Below are 21806 nucleotides of genomic sequence, written 5' to 3'. Positions count from 1 at the left end.
GAGTCAGACTGACTGAAAGCTCTCAGTTTTACTTAGCTTTGCCAACAATCTTCATAAAAGAAGAATCAGAATGTCATTTTGCTATTTCACTCATTCATATAATGATACCTCATCTATTCATATCCCTTCATTTTAAAGATGGGGAAGCTGAGATCTAGAAGAGCCAAGTGATGTGCCCAAATTACACTGTTCATTAGAAGCAGAGTGGATATTCCTGTTTCTCCGAATAGAGGGGTCTGATTCTGGGAGAAATATCAATGCCAGGTTTAGGTTTAATTTAACTTCTATGAATATTTACTCAGATTGTACTTTTTTTAGTATGGTGAGAATGCATCTACTAAAAGAGTTCCACATTACATCATTACTGTTTTGTGGGGAGAAATAACAGATGATTGATGGCTTTTAAAATTGGGTGTGGTCACTGAAAGAAAGGGAGAAACTAATATTTCAGACGAAAAAGACACTATAAATATTCTGCACAGAATGAGATCTAAGGTTCTGCACCTCCTAGCCTCTGATCCACGAAGTGGCAAAGTGTCCCAGCTGCCAGCCTGTGCCATGTGAACTCCTACTGCAACCACTAGGAGGTGCTTTCAAGGGGTGGCTTCTCTCCTCAGCACTGAGTCATGAACAATATCATTTGCCGGCCAGTTGGAGCAAATGCAACAAAATGATTTTGCTACAGGTAAAGAAAGGGCTCCTGAGGTGTCAGCTTTAGGAAAGTGGATGAAATATGCCAGTGAGTGTAATCAACCCTTGGCCATCCTTGTAGAAAGATACTTTAGGTAAAGCGAATGACCCAATTCCCAATTTCTTGCAGCCAACACCCTCCTTGGCTTCACTGAGTGAGAAGTTCCATTTCTCATCCTTGTTTTGCTGTTTTATTTACACTCGTCTGCAACGTGGACTGGAACTCTAGTCTCCTTTCAGCCACACTAGACAGAGTAAATTAGAATGGCTGAGAACCCTCAGGCTTCTAAGCAGCAACGTTCTCCAGATCCACAGGATTCTTTTCCAGCTGCTCTGCTAACTGCTGCTCAGCTATTCTATAACTACATTTGCCCCATCCTCTGCTCCATTTGTCTCTACTCATCATCCACCCCTCCCTTTGCTTGGGTTCCAGTGATCTCTTTCCATCCTTTGTTGAGCTATACCAGTTAAACCTAAGCACCCAATTTTCTTCCTGCCTCCCTGCTTTCACACATTAACAAATGCAACCCTATTCCTTAAATTGATTCCTCAGAGGCTGTTATTTTTTCTCCGGAACATCCAGCAAGGTCATAGATGAGGAGTTTCTTTCTCACGCTTTAGGGAGACCAATACTGAGGAGATGTGGAGCTCAGCTAGATAGTAATACAGACAGAACTGTGCTAGTTTTTGTTTGCCCAAGTTTCTCTGGGAGCTTTTTTTTTTTTTTTTTTTTTTGCGGTACGCGGGCCTCTCACTGTTGTGGCCTCTTCCATTGTGGAGCACAGGCTCAGCGGCCATGGTTCACGGGCCTAGCCGCTCCGCGGCATGTGGGATCCTCCTGGACCGGGGCACGAACCCGTGTCCCCTGCATCGGCAGGCGGACTCTCAACCACTGCGCCACCAGGGAAGCCCTCTGGGAGCTTTTTGATGAGCTGGCACCCTCCTGAACTTGGCCGTAAGATTCAAATTAACCTTATTCACAGACCTTGAAGACAAGACAGAGCACTGTAACATATCAGCTGAAGGCAATTTCCTTCAATGGCTGTTTGGTTCCGTTCAATTTACTTACTCTGGAGTCGGATAGCACTAACTGAAGAGCACTAGTGTACATAGGACATGATCACAGCTTCTTCCTCTTCCTATCCCAATAGGGTAAACAGCAGGTTACCAGCTTTGCTTTCGGCTTTAGTGGAAGCAGATTTTGATTGGGGGCAATCAGGAAGCAGACAACTGAGAGACCATCTGTGTGCTTAGCAAAAGAGCCCTAAAATTCGAATGGTGGAAGCAGATCTGAACATCACCAGAGAGCTGTATAAAAAAAAATTTAAAGAAAGTTAGCCAAATCTCTGAATATTCTATGTATCTCTCTTTGCAATACTCAGACTGGAGCCATAGTTTACTTTGAACCCCGTGGCTTTTCAATAAAGCTCAAAGAGGTTGCCTTGGTCAATAACGATAGCAATTGGGAGAATCACTCAAATAGGCATTTGTTTCATGGAGACAGAACATGCAAAGTCATGCTCATGACAGGAAACAGGATGACCACTCGCCTTATTCATATATTTAAGAACTAACATTTGTTTTCCTCTGTGCTTTGGGGGAAATTTGCAAAATGTTAAAAGTATAAAAAATAAAAGCTATGCATATTCTAAAACTTCATAAACATAATAACTTGTCATATTTTCTTCTTTTTCTATATATCTTAGTTTAAATGAGATTATACTGGGAGTATAATTTAATATAGAGTTCTTAAAAATTCTACCATAGTAATAACTTCCTTATGTTGTATATTCTTTTTAATGATATTTTAATGCCTGCACAATGGCCCTTTTCTCTTACATATTTAGCTTTTCCCCAACATTTTGCTTTTATAACAAATATAATGAGCATTACTGTGCATAAAATTTTTCCTGTAGTTTGGATTTTTGTTTTTTCTTCTAGGATCGATTCCACCACCATTGAGGAAAGATTTTGACTCCACGACATGTTTATTTGGTGCGTGGATTTTTACTCTGATCTTATGGGGTTTGAGCACACTTGGTTAAATAATTTGGTCTCCATCCAGATGTTGGGCATTGCCCAGTCAGGTCCTTAGTAAGCTTTTGTATTTCTCTCAAACTTGTCCTGGAACACCAGCTTTAGGATCCTAGTGACAAGATCATTAATTTAGTAATAAATTATATAAGAAATATATGTAATCAATAGCAGCTTTTATTGCACATACTACAGATCAAGTATTGTGCTAAAGTTTTTAAGTGGATTATCTAATTTAACTTTAAAGCAAGCTTTAAAGCAAGCTTTCCTGCTCATAAGAAGCACTTGGACTTGGGGCTAAAAATAACAGGATCTCAGGTGCAGGAAGGCATTTCATGTTTGTGGGCTTAGTTACCTCCCTAAAATGGGCAAAAACACTGGCGTTGCCTGACTTACGGTGCTAGCTGAGTGGTCCTAAGATGGTAAATTACTTACTAAAACTTTATAAAGGTTATAAAACTCTATGTAAAAGCAAGTTCTTAGTATTGGTTTTATTGGTAACTGGAAAAATACTTGTCCAGACCTTCCACAGCTTTGGCAGTTTAAATAAACCAATGTAATTAAAGCTGGGCCTGAGAAGGTTATAATTTCATATTTCTTTATTTTTGAAACAGATCACTAAATCCTGTAGAAAAGAGAAAAATATATTTATTAATTCTACAATTATTGTTACTGATAAGGGAAAACAGGTTGGTGCATATATGAAGAATCATGGATCACCCTATTGTATTGGAAATTCTATATAGGAGTTATTTGAGAGCTTTTGAAGTTTAATGTGACATTTGATATATCACTTTATTTATTGTTCAAATTTATGTAAGCAGAAAAGGAAACATAGCCTTTGTTACACCTGGGAGAAAATGGTTGAAAACACCTTATTACATGGCATACCGACAATGAAGTCAGCTATTAATAATTCTGTTTAAATAGGTTCAGTGATGATTAACCGTTGAAACTTACTGGGTAACCGAAATATAATAAAAGCAAAGTGAAGTTCAGGTAGACATTTAGGAACAAGAAACCAAAGGTAATCAGTTTCACTGGACTCTCTAATATCTTTGAAACCTAGGCCACAATTTGACTTCTTTAAAAGCTGGTCTAATTAATCTTGCGTTGCCATAATCTCTTGTTTCTATTAGCCACACCCTTATTTATTCCTGTAGTACCATTCTGGCTTTTCTCTTCTTATATTGTTTTGGTCATTAACTCTTTGTGCCACTAAAGCATCTTTCTGGACAATCTTGACTGTATTTGAATATCGGCCTAGGAATTATTTCTGCTCAAGCATAGCCTAACTAGGGGTCCATGGAAGATGTTCCTCTTCTCCTTAGAATAGTTATCTTGCATTAATCTAACACAGGGGCCCTGTTGAGGGCATTTGTGAGTTGTAAAAGCCTCTCTTTCCAATTTTCAGATTGGGATTTTTGAATGTCATGAAGTACTAAACTGATTGAGAAGATAAAGAACAAGAAAAGTTTGGGAGGGATTTTGATTTTGAAGAAGAAATATGAAAGCATGTAAGGTATGTATCTTGTCTGAGATGCCTTTCGAATGGTGGGCCTTGTGCCATTTTGTAAGAATGTGTTGCATGGGGTTAACAAAGCAACATAAGTGCTAGTAACACGTTTCTTTAGTCAAACTGGCTAATACATTACAAATTTTTTTTTTTTTTTTTTTTTTTTTGCGGTACGCGGGCCTCTCACTGTTGTGGCCTCTCCCGCTGCGGGAGCACAGGCTCCAGACGCGCAGGCTCAGCGGCCATGGCTCACGTGCCCAGCCGCTCCGCGGCACGTGGGATCCTCCCGGACCGGGGCACGAACCCGTGTCCCCTGCATCGGCAGGCAGACTCTCAACCACTGCGCCACCAGGGAAGCCCCATTACAAAAATTTTTAAATAGTTTGCTACAAAACAAGCATTTTGAATATTCAGCAATGTTACAGTTCTGAGCCCTGCACCTTAAAGATAGAAGATTGTATCTTTAGGTGGGTGCAGGGGGCCAATCAGTCCCAAGTATAAATCACTCAGATTTGAGAGAGAACCAAGAAGAAATGTAGCAATTTGGTTTTCAATCTGTCATACAGAAAGATCAACCAATCTAAAGGGCATTATAAGTGTTTGCATTGCCCAAAAGTCAGAATTTGCAAACAAGCTGAAGTGATATTAAAAATAAATGTCGTAGGTTCATTCTTGTCTTTGCTATTATAGTTTTATTAGTCTTTCTCTTTTGTAGGGCTATCAAGGTGATTTAGTCTTGTTTACAAAAATGATACAGCACTTTGCAGTCACTGGATATTGTTTGGTTTTCTTTAAAGTACTCCCAAAGTCTAAGGATTTCTTAAAATTCATGCTACTCTTCAATGAAAAATGTAAACCATCCATGTATATTTATACAAAATATCTTTTCTTTGTGTTTTTGCTTAGTTTGTCCCCTCTGTTTGGATTTTCATTATCTTCTCTTGCCTTTCTGGTAAACTTCCGCTTACTCTTCGAGACTCAAATATGTTTCAGGAACTCTTCCAAGACCTTTACAAAGAGATAATTGCTTCCTCTTCTGTATTCCCATTGCATTTAATTCATACCTCTATGAAAGCACTTAGCATGTGTGGCTCTGGAGAAAAGAGACTATATTTTAGTTTTCTCTATTTAGAAAAGAGTAGATACTCATTACATGTTTGTTGAATAAATGGATTACTATCTTAGGTCTAATTGATTCTGGCTAGCACCTACGTTTACTGAGTTCCATGGGACCATTGCAGGCAGTGTGGCCTGGTGCCAGGAGACGGAAACAGAGTGGTTCCCTAAGTAGAGTCCATAGTTATTTTGGACAAAAACAGATGCTAGAGTGGTAATTTTCAAACCTGGCTGCAGATTAGAGCCACCTGGGGAGCCATTAAAACTATCAATGCCTGGCCCCATCTCAGACCCACTTAAATCAGAGTACTGGGGGTAGGGCCCAGGCATTGATAGATATTTAAACCTAATATACAGCCAGGGTTGAGTACCATTGAGCTTGAGATTGAGGAACCGGGGATTGTCAGATAGTGTCTATGCTGACATGGAAACAGGACAGGAGATGAGTCAAAGAACTTGAACCCAGGAATGAAATCAAGGTTGATGTAAATCCATGAAATGGGGAGGAGCCCAAATCAGCACACAAAATAAAAGGCTGATTAATGCCAAGTTCAGTAATAATAGCCGGATAAGAGTCAGAAGTTAGTCATGCAGAATCAGAGACGGTCAGAGAGCCAAGTTTCTAATTGTCACAATTAGTTGCCAGAGATTATAAATTCCTTTCAAGCTGTGATTTGGGTCCATCTAGCTTGACAAACTCAGAGTCTCACCTCTGCAAGTCAAGGAGCTCCAAAACAAATTGGATTTATTATAAAGCCAGAAGTTTTATCTGTGCATACAGTCCTTCTTTCTCATATTATTCCCCTCACGAACACTGGAAAGTTTTGAGAAGAGACTTAGGAAAACACAATTTCCAGCAAAATTTCTCCCTTGCTCCTACTTACTATTATTATTTTTGGTGCAGTAATCATGTCAGGCCAAAGATAAGTGAAAGAACCCTTGGATACAAAGATCCAATGACTCTAATCTAGTACATTAAAAATATAAGCAGATTGACAAGTTCAGTTAATACTAGAGAGCTGAAAAACAAGATAAAATAATTTTATACAGCATTTCCTTTGGAAGATTTTATTATCTAATTTCATATGTATTTGTGTGAGATATTATTTAGTTATGGCTAAGCAGACTTATTTCCAAGTGTCCATCTCTATATTCATTTCACAACAAAAATTTTGACATATATTGAGTCAAAATGTGCCTCTCAAAGGCAAGGCTTTTTAGGGTTGCATTCAAAATACAAGATCCCTGATACAAGACTCTCTTTTTGATATCCAACTACTTACTTGCCATGTTTCCTTGGTTTCATCATATTTTTCATGGCAATAATCTGTACATAGGGAATTATTACAAGGACTTAGAAGTCAATGGATTTGGGAAAAGGGAGTCACTGGTGACATAGCAGAAAGTAGTTTCAGTAGCAGTGGAGTCTTAGCCAGATTATAAGGTGCTGAGAAGTAAGTGAGTGGTAACAAAATGCAAGCAATAGAAACACATGCTTGGTTTTTGACAAGTTTAAAGTAATGGAAGATGCAAGGTTGAGTGGTAGCTGGAGAAAGGAGTAGTACTGAAGTAAATTTTTATTTTAGAATATTTATAGGCTTAGAAAGAATAACTAGAAGAAAATTATAAAGATAAATATCAAGAAAAAAGGTACCATAGAGACTGCTAATTGTTCCTCAATATCTGTCCCCTCCTTCCTCAGTAATAGAAATCTCATATCTTACCTGGGCATGTGCAAAGGTACATTCTCCAATCTCCTTTGCAGCTAGGTATGGCTATATAACTAAGTTCTGGTCCATGGGATGTAAGCAGAAGTGATAGGTTCACTTCCAGGAAGTGTTCTTAAAAGGAAGGCGTGTGCCTTTCTATACTTTTTTGTTTCCTGTTAGCTGGAATATGGACCTAATGGCTAGAGCTGCAGTTCTTGGCCTGTGAGATAAACTTTAAGGTGGAAGCAGTATGCTGAGGATGGAAGAGCAACAAGATAGAAGGGATTTGTGACTTGATGGTTATGGAGCTAATATACCAGATCTGAGCTGCTTATGTTTATGCTTTTAATTTTAATTTTTTAAATAGAAGTATAGTTGATTTATAATATTGTGTTAGTTTTAGGTATACAACAAAGTGATTCATTTATACATACAAGTATGTCTGTTTTTTTCAGATTCTTTTCCCTATATAGGTTATTACAAACTATTGAGTATAGTTCCCTGTGCTATACAGTAGGTCCTTGTTGGTTATCTATTTTATATATAGTAGTGTGTATATGTTAATCTCAAACTCCTAATTTATCCTTCCCCCCTTTCCCCTTTGGTAACTATAAGTTTGTTTTCTATGTCTGTGGGTCTATTTCTGTTAAGTATATAAGTTCATTTGTATATTTTTTTTAGATTCCACATATAAGTGATATTGTATGATATTTATCTTTCTCTGTCTGACTTATTTCACTTAGTATGATAATCTCTAGGTCCCTCCATGTTGCTGCAAATGACATTATTTCATTCTTTTTTATGGCTGAGTAATACTCCATTGTATAAATACAGAGTAATAGAAATAAAAACAAACAAATGGGACCTAATTAAACTTAAAAGCTTTTGCACAGCAAAGAAAACCATAAACAAAATGAAGAGAAAACCTATAGAATGGGAGAAAATATTTGCAAATGATGTGACTGACAAGAGATTAATTTCCAAAATATACAAACAGCTCATACAGCTCAATATAAAAAAAGCCAAACAACCTAATCCAAAACTGGGCAGAAGGTCTAAATAGACATTTCTCCAAAGAAGACATACAGATGGTCAAAAAGCACATGAAAAGATGTTCAACATCACTAATTATTAGAGAAATGCAAATCAAAACTACAATGAAGTATCACCTCAGGCTGGTCAGAATGGCCATCATGAAAAAGTCTACAAATAATAAATGCTGGAGAGGGTGTGGAGAAAAAGGGAACCTTCCTATACTGTCAGTGGGAATGTAAATTGGTACAGCTACTATGGAGAACAGTATGGAGGTTCCTTGAACAACTAAACATAGAGCTACCATATGATCCTGCAATCCCACTCCTGGGCTTATATCCAGAGAAAACCATAATTCAAAAAGATAGATGCACCCCAATGTTCATAGCAGCACTATTCACAATAGCCAAGACATGGAAGCAACCTAAATGTCCATCAACAGATGAGTGGCTTAAGAAAATGTGGTATATTTATACAATGGAATATTACTCAGCCATAAAAAAGAATGAAATAATGCCATTTGCAGCAACATGGATGGACCTAGAGATTGTTATAGTGAGTAAAGTAAGTCAGACAGAGAAAGACACATATCATATGATATCCTTATATGTGGAATCTAAAAAAATATGATACAAATGCTTATGTTTATCTTAGAGGGAATCTTCTGTCTTGTTTAAACCACTGTTATTTTTTTATCACTTGCAGCTGAACCTAATCCTAATTAGTATAGCAGATAATTGATAGAGGGTGGGATTGAAATTAAAGTGATAGATTTTACTTGACAAGGAGGGAGGGTACATACCTTACCTGAGGTAGGACAGAAAGAGGAGAGAATGTTTAAGAATCTAGTATGTTTCTGACATTGCAACATCATCTCATCTTTGATGGTTTCAATTATCTCAGTAAAAAAGAAGTCATTATCTGAAGGTGGAACTCAGATTCAGTGTTAGAGAATGAAAGAAACTCTAGATCAGTACTACTCAAATTGTGGGTCCTTGAACCGGCACCATCAGCATCACTTGGGAACTTGTTAGAAATGCAGAATCTTAGGCTCCACTCTACACCTACTGAATCAAAATCCTTGGGGATGGGGTCCAGAAATATGTGTTTTTAACAAGATCCCCAGGTGATTTTTATCACACTAACATTTGAGGAGCACGGGGCTATGAAAATCTCTGTGGAGGAGCCAATAGAGAATTCATCAGTAATGTACAAAAGTGCATCTTTTGAGATGTGAATAGTAATCCTTGAAGTTCTACTGTGAATACGGCAAAGATGATAATGTTACTGATGATGATGACTTATCCAGGATGCAGATGGGAGAAAATTTCCACAAGTTACAGTATTCCTTTATGGCCAAGTTAACATTGCATCACACTTTCACTCTGCTCCAAGATAGACAAAGCAAGGCAGCAAGTTGGTTTAGCCCTGTTTCCCAAATTACTATAATTCTGTGACCTAGCTGGGCCATCTAAACTTAGGTCATAAACCATTTGAAGGCACTGATAGTAGAGTATTTGCATTAAGTTTCAAGATAATTGTATCTGGCCACTCAAATGTACATAAACAATATTTGAAGCAAAACTATTAACACTATAATTCCAGCCAGTTTCCTATGCTCATTTTTTTTGGTTGGTTGTGGGAAAGCACTGGAGAGGGAGGACCAAAAATTGACTCTCCTTTCATAAAACAATCTTATTTATAGGTTAAAGTTTAGGGGCACATAGTCCAAATCTTGTGCCTATTTTGATCTTTTACTTTCTCTGTAATTGAATATTTTGTGTTGGGCTGTGGTCAACATTGTAAAGACTTTTGAAAACATCATTAGGACTGTAAAATATGTGTAGATTTATGCACATTTACACTAATATCCCATTCTGTAGTTTTTTTTGTGTGGTTTTTTTTTTTGCGGTACGTGGGCCTCTCACTGCTGTGGCCTTTAGGCTCCGGACGTGCAGGCCCAGTGGCCATGGCTCACGGGCCCAGCCACTCCGCGGCTGGTGGGATCTTCCCAGACCAGGGCACGAACCCGTGTCCCCTGCATCTGCAGGCGGACTCTCAACCACTGCGCCACCAGGAAAGCCCCCATTCTGCAGTTTTTAAAAACAAGATGACTTGCATAAAGCTTCTACTGCACTAACTCAAATAAGCTCTCCAAATCCCTTACATTTCCAACCACTACCAAGTGCATAAAACTAAAATTATACCAAGATGCCTCCATGTGAAAATAAAAAAAAAAGAACAATGCAAAAATAAACTCATATCTCCAAACTCTCAAAAGTTCAATTTGTCTTTGGCATGGGTTTTGGGCAAGAAGTCAGCTATTTGATCTGAATCAGTTCACTCATCTCATTTTGCCATAAACAGTATATGGGGACATGTCAAATCTGAATTAATATGGCAGAAGGAACAGAAAGATAAGGAAGAAGAATTATTTTGTTTATATGGAACTATTCTGGTCGCAAGACAAGAAAAAAGGAAAGGAAGTCTGACCTATGGCTAATATCTATTTATTTGTGATCATAATCAGCTTCTTGTTCAAAGTTTCTATGCATATAGGACTTAGGCTGTTGTATAATTACTGTGATGCTCGTTAAGATACCGTTTACTTTTATTAGTATTTTAAATCCATCCTTTGCTAATTTAAGCAAAGGGCTTTGGTAGCCAAATGTACTTAAATTGAAATCTATACATTTTGGGAAATGTATAATAACTTAAATAAAGACTCCAAATGCGGTACTAAAGACCTCCCCAGACCCAGGAAGTATTGTTCCTCAGCAGGGACTCATTTGTGACATGATCATTGATCATTGGACCATACAAAAAAAAAATAGTTTAAAAAGAGGTTGAGTGGGGTTAGCAGTGTATCAGTCTCCTACAAATCTTTGTTCCAACACTGCTTTACTTTTCAGTGCCTTGTCTAATGGTGCTGATGAAGTATTTCACATGTTGCATTGTAGTCAGAAATAGTTTTAGTCCAACAATGAAGCGCTCATAGAAAAAATATGACAAGAACATCTTCAACTAGCGATTGGCCGGAACCCACGTATTCAGAGAATTTGTAACAATTGCAACAACTGTATTTAATACTAAATGTTACTTTGTTCTAGATAGGGCTACAAGCTTTACATAAATTATCTCCTTTGATCCTCACAGCACTTCTATGAGGTGGGTACTATTAACATTCCTGCTTTAGAGATGAGAAAACTGAGGCTCAAGAAGCCAAAGGCCTCGGAGTTGCTCAATCACAGAGACAGGATGGGAATCTACCTTCTTCTCCCTCTACAGCCCTTGATTTTAACGACTCCTTCACTAAACTGCTTAATTGTGAATATCAGGAGTGGCAGTGGGGTTATTTGTAACTTCAGTTTTGCTATTTTAAAATCTATCTTCTTGTGTACAGCATGGACTCAAATAAATACACTGTTAATTCTATTTGATAATTCTATTTGGCAAAGTGACAGACCAGATGCTTGGATATGTTGACTGAACTGGCCGGTCAGTCCAGTTATAGTGGACAATCCTGTAATTCACAGGAAAAAGCAGCCTGAAGACTTCACAGAAACCTTACTGTAATACTTCAATGGCTTTTGAGTGGGCTATCCACTGCCCTGATTAACCTTTACGAGGTAAAATTGCTATTTCTTTCTTGCACGAACTACTTAGGCCACCATTTGGAGGTGGAGGGCAGTAAGTTCTACTTCGGATAGCACTGTGGTAGGTTCAGATCCAGAATATCTTTCTGAGGACTACAATCTTAATTTCATCTCTGAGAGGCAGGTACAATATAGGATGTACTAATCTGGATGTTTTACTTTCAAATATTTATCTGGAAAAAAGGTTGACCCTGTAATTGTTTAGTGACTTTTATGTCAGCTTTCCAATCACCTGATAGTTCTCCTACCAAAAGACTCATCCTCACTCTTTATTTAATTGCCAATGAATCTCTCCATTATCTCCCACTAGAATGCAAACTCCATAAAGGCAGAGGCAGTGTCACTCTTGTTTACAGTGGTATTCTCTGTAGCTGCCATGGTGCCTTGAACAGAGTAATCGCTCAATGTTTTTTGAATGAATGAATGAGAGAGCAAAGACACATGTGCTTGCTTCTGAGCAAAGATCGTTTTGCACCTGGAGTTGCCATCCAAAGTGTAGAACATGCAGTAGCATGAGCAAGAACATGCAGTGATTCTCAACCCTGGCCACACCTTAGAATCATCTGAGAAACTTTTGAAAATATTTTGACAAAATGCCTGAGCCCACACCAAACTGAGGCTGAATATCTGGGGGTGATTCTGACTCGGTGAATTTTGACAGCCTACGTTGTCGAGCATACGAATCACCTGGGGATGTTGTTAAAATGCAGATTCTGGGCTTCCCTGGTGGCACAGTGGTTGAGAGTCTGCCTGCCGATGCAGGGGACATGGGTTCGTGCCCCATTCCGGGAAGATCCCACATGCCGCAGAGCGGCTGGGCCCGTGAGCCATGGCTGCTGAGCCTGCGCGTCCGGAGCCTGTGCTCTGCAACGGGAGAGGCCACAACGGTGAGAGGCCCGCGTACTGCAAAAAAAAAAAAAAAAAGCAGATTCTGTTTTAGTAGGTTTGGGGTGGCGCCCAAGATTCTGCATTTCTTAAAAGCACTGCAGTGATGCCCATGCTACTGACATGGACCATAGGTTAGATACCAAATATCTAGAAGGTAATAAGCAAAAGGTTTTGACTTCCTTATAGGCCTTGAGGGTCAGAGAGATGAGCTGGGTAAATGTCACTTGGTATGTGTTAGGCACTGGTCTAGGAGATTACACGCATTATCTGATGTCTAAGAAGAGCAGGTGTGGGATGCTGCTTGCAGTGAGGCAAATTGCTGTAGAATTTGAAGCATAGAATTGGCCTAGGCTCACGGAGGGATCTTCTGAATTCCTTAAATATCACGTTTTCTATTTCTTTTTCCTCAGTCTGACTCAGCATGGGGCTCTGGTGTTCAATAAAGACATGAGTTCTGTATCTATGCTAAGCACTTGGGTGAAGATTGGAAAATAGTTGAATATTTGGATATTTTCAAATATTGAGATTTGGCATGCATAGACACAGCCAGAGGCCCAGGGTCTGTTTCTATGATTTAGGGCCTCAGTAAGCATTTGCTGTGAGATTATAGTTTATTTGCTCAAACACTGACATCTATTCTTAAAGAAAAGATTCTCTATGTAGAAAAGAGAACACATGATAAGCAGACAACATCCATTTTCTCTGAATCAGATGCGTTATTAGTTTCTTGGAATAGTAATTAATTTGGGGGCAATTCAATTCAGATTTCTTGGGAAATTTATATAGCTAACATTCTAGACACTTTTAAAAATTAACAGTCCAGCCCAATTCAGTTTAACCCATTAATGTCATGTCTGTCATAAAATTCTGCCCTCATCCATTGTTGGTTAGCCTTGTGTTTGGAAGACTTAGAGAGTAGAAGGAGGCATGATGTGGTTCGAGGGGAGGGCAGGGCTGGAGATGACTTGCTATCCTTTTCCTTGTAGTTTCCTTGTACACTCTTGTACACTTGTACTCATTGTACACTCTTGTACACTTGTACAAGTGTAGTTTCCTTGTACACTCTAGTAGAGTTGGGTTTGAGATTGGAAATAGGAGAGATGGCAGGTTTCTTCTCATACAGCTGGTCATCTGTTGTTGACAAAGATGCTTCTCTGGATTCACCCTGGCTTTATCTGGTTCCATCTCCTACTGGTGGCCTTCACTGATCTACATAGATGGTTGGTATCATTTTCTTGGGAGGGAGCAGTGTTCTTGCTTATGGTCCACATCCCTAACTTCTTCTCTGGCTCTCTGTCTCCTCCTGTAATCTCTCTTTTCCTCATGATGGGCCATGGCCACAGCTGAAGTCCTCTTTCGTGTCCTCAAGCATTAAGGGCTGATCTCTTTTTTGGAAAACTGTATCATGGTGTTTTCTTATTCCTCTGCTACAGGCTACTCAAGAAAACCTGTCACTTCAGATAAGCTGGCAACCCCTATATGTTCATATCTACTTCAATTAATGAGAAATACATCAAGCTCTCCTAAGAATTCCCTCACCGAGGCCCACTCCATCCTTATGGAAGCACAGAGATGGACCTGTAGTTTATAGCTTTGCAAGTATCCAGCTAGGAAACAAGATAATAGCCTCACTTTCTTGCAGGGAGCCCTTATTTTCTTGATTCTTCCCTCCACTTGACTTTGGGAGGGAGTAACTCTCACCCTTTCCCACGTAGTGAAGAAAGGGAAAAGACTTTTCATTGTAAATTGGCAGTCTTGACAACTCTAATAATTCCCTCTTGTCTCCCACTCTCCTGGTCTTACATGGATTGGCCAAGGAGTAGAGGCTTAGGGAAGTGGCTAGTGGTTTCATGGTCAGTTTTTCCACTTTTTGTAAGTCTTTATGAGAGTTTCTGGACCCAACTGTTGTTGGGTTGCCTAAGAAAGTGTTTAGAGATTCTTTTTTCCATCTTTGAAGCTTCATTGCCTATTCCAGGGCAATATGAAAAGTCCCGCTAAATATCTCATTATATATAGAAGAAATCTATGTTAAAATTTAGTGGGGTTAAACCAAACCATTCCCTATTTCAAACATACAGATCCAGACTTGTACAAGTTACACATATCAGCTTATTACCATGGCCAACCTTTGGGCTTGCTAGATTCTCAACAGAGCAGACATCTTACCTGTAGCCTTCCTATATGCCTCTAGTCCAAACTGATTTCTATGAAATTTTACTGCATTTGCAATCTAAACCAGAGGTTCGCCCCCAGGTATCACACATGATTGATGGATTCACTTATAAGATAAAGTTCTGTGGATTTAGTCAAGACTAGGAACAATTTCCAATGAACTAGCAATAGCTTCCTCCTTTTCTCCCACTCAAGGAAGCATACTGGATTGCAAAGCATGAGTGATATTAAAGCAATTATCTTAAAATTGCTCTTATTTATTAAGAATTATTTTTACATTTTGATACTTTTTATTAGTAATAACTTATTTGTGATACACTTTACTACTGATCATGACACCCATTTCAGAAACTGCTGATTTACACCAAAAGGCTTAGTGCTTTATATTCTCTAGTTTTGTTCTCAAGAAAATTGCAGGTCTCCTAGAGGCAGGAATTGTATCTAATGTATACCTAATGCTTAAGAAATTGTATTTTAGGTAGATAGGTAGATAGACAGGCAGTACTCCCAAATATATATACTCAGTACTTTAGTTGAGCTGAAACATAGATTATTAAGCCAGTAGTGACTAGAGAAAAAAAGCGTTATTTTTTTATAACCTCTTATCGTATTAAGGAAAGATAGGGATTTGACTTTGAATTGGTCTTTGTCACAATTGACATTGAATTGGTCTTTGTCACAATGTCTACATTACTATTTTAGGGTCAAGAAATGCTAGGAAGCTAGATATTTATTCATATATTTATTCCATATTTAATGAGTACCTACTATGTGCTCATCACCATTTAATAGATACCATGAGTAAGATATAGTCCGTGTCACTGATGACCTCACAATCTACTGGAAGGAGGAGCATATTATTAAACAGTCAATTACATTATGCTGTGTCCTAAGTTAGGGGAAGTATAGAGTGGTATGGAAGCATATGACAGGGGTACTAAACCCTGGCTTGATTCCGGTGGCCATGGAAAACTTCCTAAAGGAGATGACACTTAAGCTGGGATCTAAAAGAAGAATGAGTGGGAGTGGTGGGGAGGGGTCTGGGCAAAGGTAATAGCAGAGGCAGAGGCCCAGAGTCATTTGAGAGCATTCCTGTTTCAGGGAACCAAAGAAGTTCAACAGAGCAGGTATGCAGATTATTGAGTCAGGAGTGACTCAAGAGGTTCAGTCACAAAGGGCCTTACATGTCGGGCTAAGAACTTTGAGAGCAATGCACATAACTGAAGGGTTTTAATTAGGGATGTAACATGATCATATTTACATTTTAAAAGCATCACCCTGGCTGCTAGGGATGAATGGATAGAAAGAGGGCAGGATTAGAGAGAGGAAAACCAGTTAAGAAGCCAGTAATTCAGATGATAATGATGAAGACATGATTTTTCATCAGCTTTTTAAGCTTTTATCTCTTTTCAGGTGGCCAGATTCTTTGTTCCCTCAAAACCAGCTGTCTTCATAGATTTCTCATATAGCCTATCCCTCCTCAGTTGGCACTCCAATCGCGTGCTTCTTAAAATTAAGTAAGTGGAGGTTCATTATTCACTTTATGTTTTCTATAGATCTTCCCAAGTCTGGAATGTTTTCTTTACACACATCGTTTGTCATACATTCCCTCTTTCCTTGCATCAGTAGTCTTCATCAGACTAAGTGTCCTAAAATGTTTTGTAGGCTATGTTCTTCCAAAAGCAAACTCAGAGTTTCAGGAAGCTTATTTTTATTTTTTTAAATCATCTTTATTGGAGTATAATTGCTTTACAATGGTGTGTTAGTTTCTGCTTTATAACAAAGTGAATCAGCTATACATATACATGTATCCCCATATCTCCTCCCTCTTGCGTCTCCCTCCCACCCTCCCTATCCCACCCCTCTAGGTGGTCACAAAGCACCGAGCTGATCTCCCTGTGCTATGCGGCTGCTTCCCGCTAGCTATCTATTTTACATTTGGTAGTGTATATATGTTTATGCCACTCTCTCACTTTGTCCCAGCTTACCCTTCCCCCCCCCCCAGGAAGCTTATTAAGCTGTGTTCTCAGGATCAACAACTGTGCGAGGAGAAAAGAAGGGAAGAAAACAAGAGCGGGCTGTGAAACAGTCACAGCAAAGGCCTCAGCCAATCCCAAGGTGAGCTCTGAAACTAGGAGAGTCCTTTGGAGTTGTCCCACATTATGATGAGCTTTATATTTCTGTCTTGACTACATTTGGTCCCTGGGAAGGGATTATGAACTTAGAAGAGGCAGTCTCTCCAGCTAATGGCAACTTCTGGAGAGGATTGGCAGCTGAGGGCAGTCAGCCAGAGGCATTCCCAGAAGCTGGGAAATAAGCCCTTCAGTCCTTAAGTGGAATCTTGAATGTATCACAGCATCCGCTATGAAGGTCTTTCTTGGAATAATAATTCTATGAGACGTTAATTGGTGTTCCATGAAAAAAAATATTATTTCTGTGGTCAAATAAGTTTGGCAACCGCTAGGCTGAACAAGTTTCTTTACTGGAAGAATTCTTAGAAATTTAAATATGCTGGTATGCATGGTGTATTTCCAAGGTGGAATAGAATGTGTAGAAGACGGTAACCATAGGTGACCAGAGAACACATTTTTTGAGGAGTATCTCCTAAGCATAGTGCCACTAAATATCATTTTGACAAATGCTGCTCCGGAGGCAAAGAAGACAGAGTAAATGTTATGGTCATGGGGACCTGGAGCTCTATTATCTCAGATTTTGTCTCAAGGGTCCAACATAGCAAATAACCCATCTTGCTTCAACTATTAACAAGGTCTATTGCCCTTGATTAGATTTCTATAGACTATTAATTCTGATCAACAACTGAATCAAACAGGACTTATTTCTTAATGAAAATCTAGCTTAGTGTGGAGAGAAAATGTTTGCTTTATGGCTGATCATACTTCTTATTCTGATGGGCTTATGGGGTTAATGTGTTTTGTTTTTGGAAATTGACACTGGTTACAATAAACTCAACTTTGCTTTCAAGAAAAACCTGTCATGTGATAGTATTGCTGTATGATACAAGGAGGCCTTGAAAATAATTCAAAGTAAATTAGAACTTTTCTCAGCCTGATTCCATGTCAACTTTTGCATCTCTGTGATTATTGACTCAATTGTTAAATCCATTTCCTCACGGTCCTCTTTTTGAAAGAGTTCTCACCTCAGTATGTCTGCTTACCTGACTTTCATATAAATTAATTCAGGTAAAGTTACAATCAGACAAAAGGTAGTTTAAGGAATAAAAAAGGAACTCTTCACTGAATTGTGCTACCTGTACTGGAGAAAGTTGATGGACAGGAAGACATAATACTTTAAGAATACGCTTTGAAAAGTTGAGAGAAATATTCACCTTCAGAAATGGCAAAGAAGTCCCTGAATGCCCACTGTGATCTGAAACTCCTTTTGTTATAAGCATCATGGCATTATGCTCTGTCAAAGTCAGTAGGAAATAATATGTGACTTTGAGCATGAATTTTCAGTATCACTCAGAGGTGTGTGTGTGTGCGTGTGTGCGTGTGTGTGTATGTGTGTGTGTGTGTGTGTGTGTGTGTGTAGAGGGATAGAGAAAGAGAGAGAAACTTGCTTAGAGGTAAGATTATACTACAGGAGTTTATCAATGGGATAAATTTTGGCTGGAGGAATGATTATCTTAAATTTAAAAATTAATTGCAATGCTTTACAGTCCTAATATGCTGATTTGTTTGTCAGAGGTCATGAACCTTTCTGTCAATCTGAGCTTGTTAATCTTGGGTGGTAGAATTTTGTTTTATTTTGTTATTATTTTGTAATCGAAATAGTGTAAGTGCCTCTTCCTGACCAAGCTTTCATTTTAAAAAATAATTCCTCAAATTGGATTTTTTTCAAGCTCTTCAATATATTTGATTACTGTAGGAACTGACTGGAGAAAAAAAGCTTAATTGGACTCAGCTAAATAGAAATGAAGTTACATGTTCAGAAATATACTGGCTTTTGAAGACAAGATAAAACTACATTGTAGGGAAGTGCAAAAAGGACTTTTTCAATAAATGAATTATTAAAGTCCTAATAGGATGTGCTTCTCAGAGATTTGGCGACCAACTCTTTTCCAGTCTCAAACGACTTTTGACTGGTGATGTGCTGTCTGCATGGTCCCGATCACCTTCTCTTTTGCTTAGCAGTCGCTGAAGGAGGCAAGCACGTTGTGAGAAATAGCAATAGTGAAGAGTCTAGGATATCAGAAATCTGGGGACAGTGGCATAAATCACAAGTTGCCTGACAGAAGTGTGGCTTTATCCCTCCTTGACCCCTGCTTCCCTTTCCAAAGAAATGAATTGCTATTACCACTGATACCAAAATATCACCACTCTCCTTTTTTTATTCCACCTCCATTCCCACCCAGACAATAAGAAAGGACTTGGTTCAGCTAGTCTCCCTGCATTGCAGATGTACTGTTTTTTTTTTTCAGTGTTTAAAAAAATTTTATTGGAGTATAGTTGATTTACAGCATTGTGTTAGTTTCAGGTGTACAGCAAAGTGATTCAGTTATACATATACATATATTCATTCTTTTTTAGATTCTTTTCTCATATAGGTTATCAGAGAATACTGTGTAGAGTTCCCTGTGCTATACAGTAGGTCCTTGTTGGTTATCTATCTTATACACAGTGGTGTGTGTGTGTTCATCCCAAGCTCCTGATTTATCCCTCCCCCCTACGTTTTCCCTTTGGTAACCATAAGTTTGTTTTTGATACAGATATACTGTTCTTAATGTTTATTTGTTTCCTTTAGTTTTACTAGCATTTTCCTTTTATATAATGTATAAATATGATCTGTAGAAAACTGGGCAGTAGGAAATCAAAATACTCATCGGGCCAAAGATGTTCGCAAAATTTTTAACTAAGAAGGACCATTCCTAACACTAGGGCAGCAGCCCTTAGCACAAATGCAGGTGAACCCAGACTTTGAAATAACCAACTTGTAAAACACACATGTAAACAACGGGACTCTGAGCCTTGACTTTCTACTCTGAGGCTGGAGTCCTGGTGTTATTTACTTATCAGAAGACATTGCAAAGAATCTTAGAACTTTTAGGAGTTATTCAGGTTGAGCTGTAAATAGCAAGGTAGTTTAGATCAGACTGCAGAACTAATTCTCAGGGAAGCCCAGCCTCCCTGTGGTTGGTCTCCTGCCCTAGATTCTTTCTCTTTCTTCCTACTGAGTTACTACTTACACTTTAATTTGTCATACTGTCTGAATTAGGGATGGAGGATGTATATTTTGAAAAGGAACATACCTCTGGGAGAATTATTCACACTTTGATGTGAATCGTTCAGTAATACACGTTGTTCCTGATTAACTGCCTAAGACCAGCTGCTCTGTTTTATCAGGGTGAAGGGAAGTACTTAGTTTTGGCTCAGTGCTGGAGAGGGAACATGGGGATGACACAATAAGTCAGGGCTTCTAAAAGGAGAAACATTAGGAAATGCCTTGAGAGGATAGGAAGAGATCAGTTTTTCTTTCACCTTATCACCCTTTTCCAATCAAATGCCACATGATCCCCTACTTCCTACAAAGGAAGTAGGAAACTTCCTTTCAAGGAAGTTTCCTACTTCCTTGAAACGTGATACGATACCATTAACTTAGCTATCTTGCGAGTTAAGTAAGCATCTGCCACCTAGCTGACTAAATTGATAATCATTTATAGTATTGTTTATTAATTCACAGTGATAAATAACTATCACAGTCGCTGAAATACTCCAAGTCTGTACCACCAGCAATTTTTCTCCCTGTAAGCACTTACATGGAGCCCAAGTCAGAAAGCTGTTTGGTGAAAATGGAATAAAAACAAAGTTTGAAGCGAGCTAAACAATTCTCTAATCCAATTCTTCCTGATACCACTTAAATGTCTAAACCCTATTTCCATATTTCTCTCCTGAAAAGAAGTTCGTCCTCACAAGTAGGTTTTATGTGACTCAACAAAAGAGAATTCAAATAGCCAGTTGCTGTTTTTTTTTTGTTTTTTTTTTTGCGGTACGCAGGCCTCTCACTGTTGCGGCCTCTCTCATTGCGGACCACAGGCTCCAGACGCGCAGGCTCAGCGGCCATGGCTCACAGGACCAGCCGCTCCGCGGCATGTGGGATCTTCTCAGACCGGGGCACGAACCCGCGTCCCCTGCATCAGCAGGCGGACTCTCAACCACTGCGCCACCAGGGAAGCCCCCAGTTGCTGTTTTTAATCAAGTTTTCCTAATTGATTTGGGGTATAAATGTATTTTTTTTCATTTTCACATTCAGTTGAATGATGAGAGTAAACTTCAATTTCAATTCAATTCAACTATGAATTTCATTAATGTACCCAATCCTGGGCTAAGTGCTACAAGGGACCTAAAGGCATTATATCAGAAAGCCCTAGTCCACCATTGTGATAGTTAATTTTATACGTCAACTTGACTAGGCTAAGGGATGCCCAGATAGCTGGAAAATCATTGTTTCTGGGTGTGTTGGTGAGGGTGTTTCCAGAAGAGATTAGTATTTGAATCGGTAGACTGAGTAAAGATCACCAAAGTGGGTGGGCATCATTCAATCAGTTGAGGGCCAGAATAGTTAAGGAGGAAGAGGGAATTTGCTCTCTGCCTGAGCTGGCGCATCCATCTTCTCCTGCCCTGTGACATCAATGCTACTGGTTCTCCAGCCTTTGGACTCCAATTGAACTATACTACTGGCTTTCCCGGGTCTCCAGCTTGCAGAGGGCAAATCATGGGACTTCTCACACACACTGGTTGTTTTTCAGGAGAACTCTGACTAATATAACAATTTAGTCCATTTAGACCCAACCCCTACTGTCCAAGTAAAATTAGGGTAGCTCCTTAGGCATGATTCTTCCTGGCCCTTCCTTGACCATGCCACAGAATTTATAGTTTACAGTGCACTATTGGTGGCTTGTGACAACCCAGTGCTGTGGAGTGGAAGAATTCATAGTCATCAATTACGCTGCTGGAGAATAGCAGACATAAAGGA

The sequence above is a fragment of the Lagenorhynchus albirostris genome, chromosome X (genome assembly GCF_949774975.1).
Source record: "Lagenorhynchus albirostris chromosome X, mLagAlb1.1, whole genome shotgun sequence".
Classification (NCBI taxonomy): Eukaryota; Metazoa; Chordata; class Mammalia; order Artiodactyla; family Delphinidae; genus Lagenorhynchus; species Lagenorhynchus albirostris.
Note: the sequence above shows the minus strand (reverse complement) of the source record.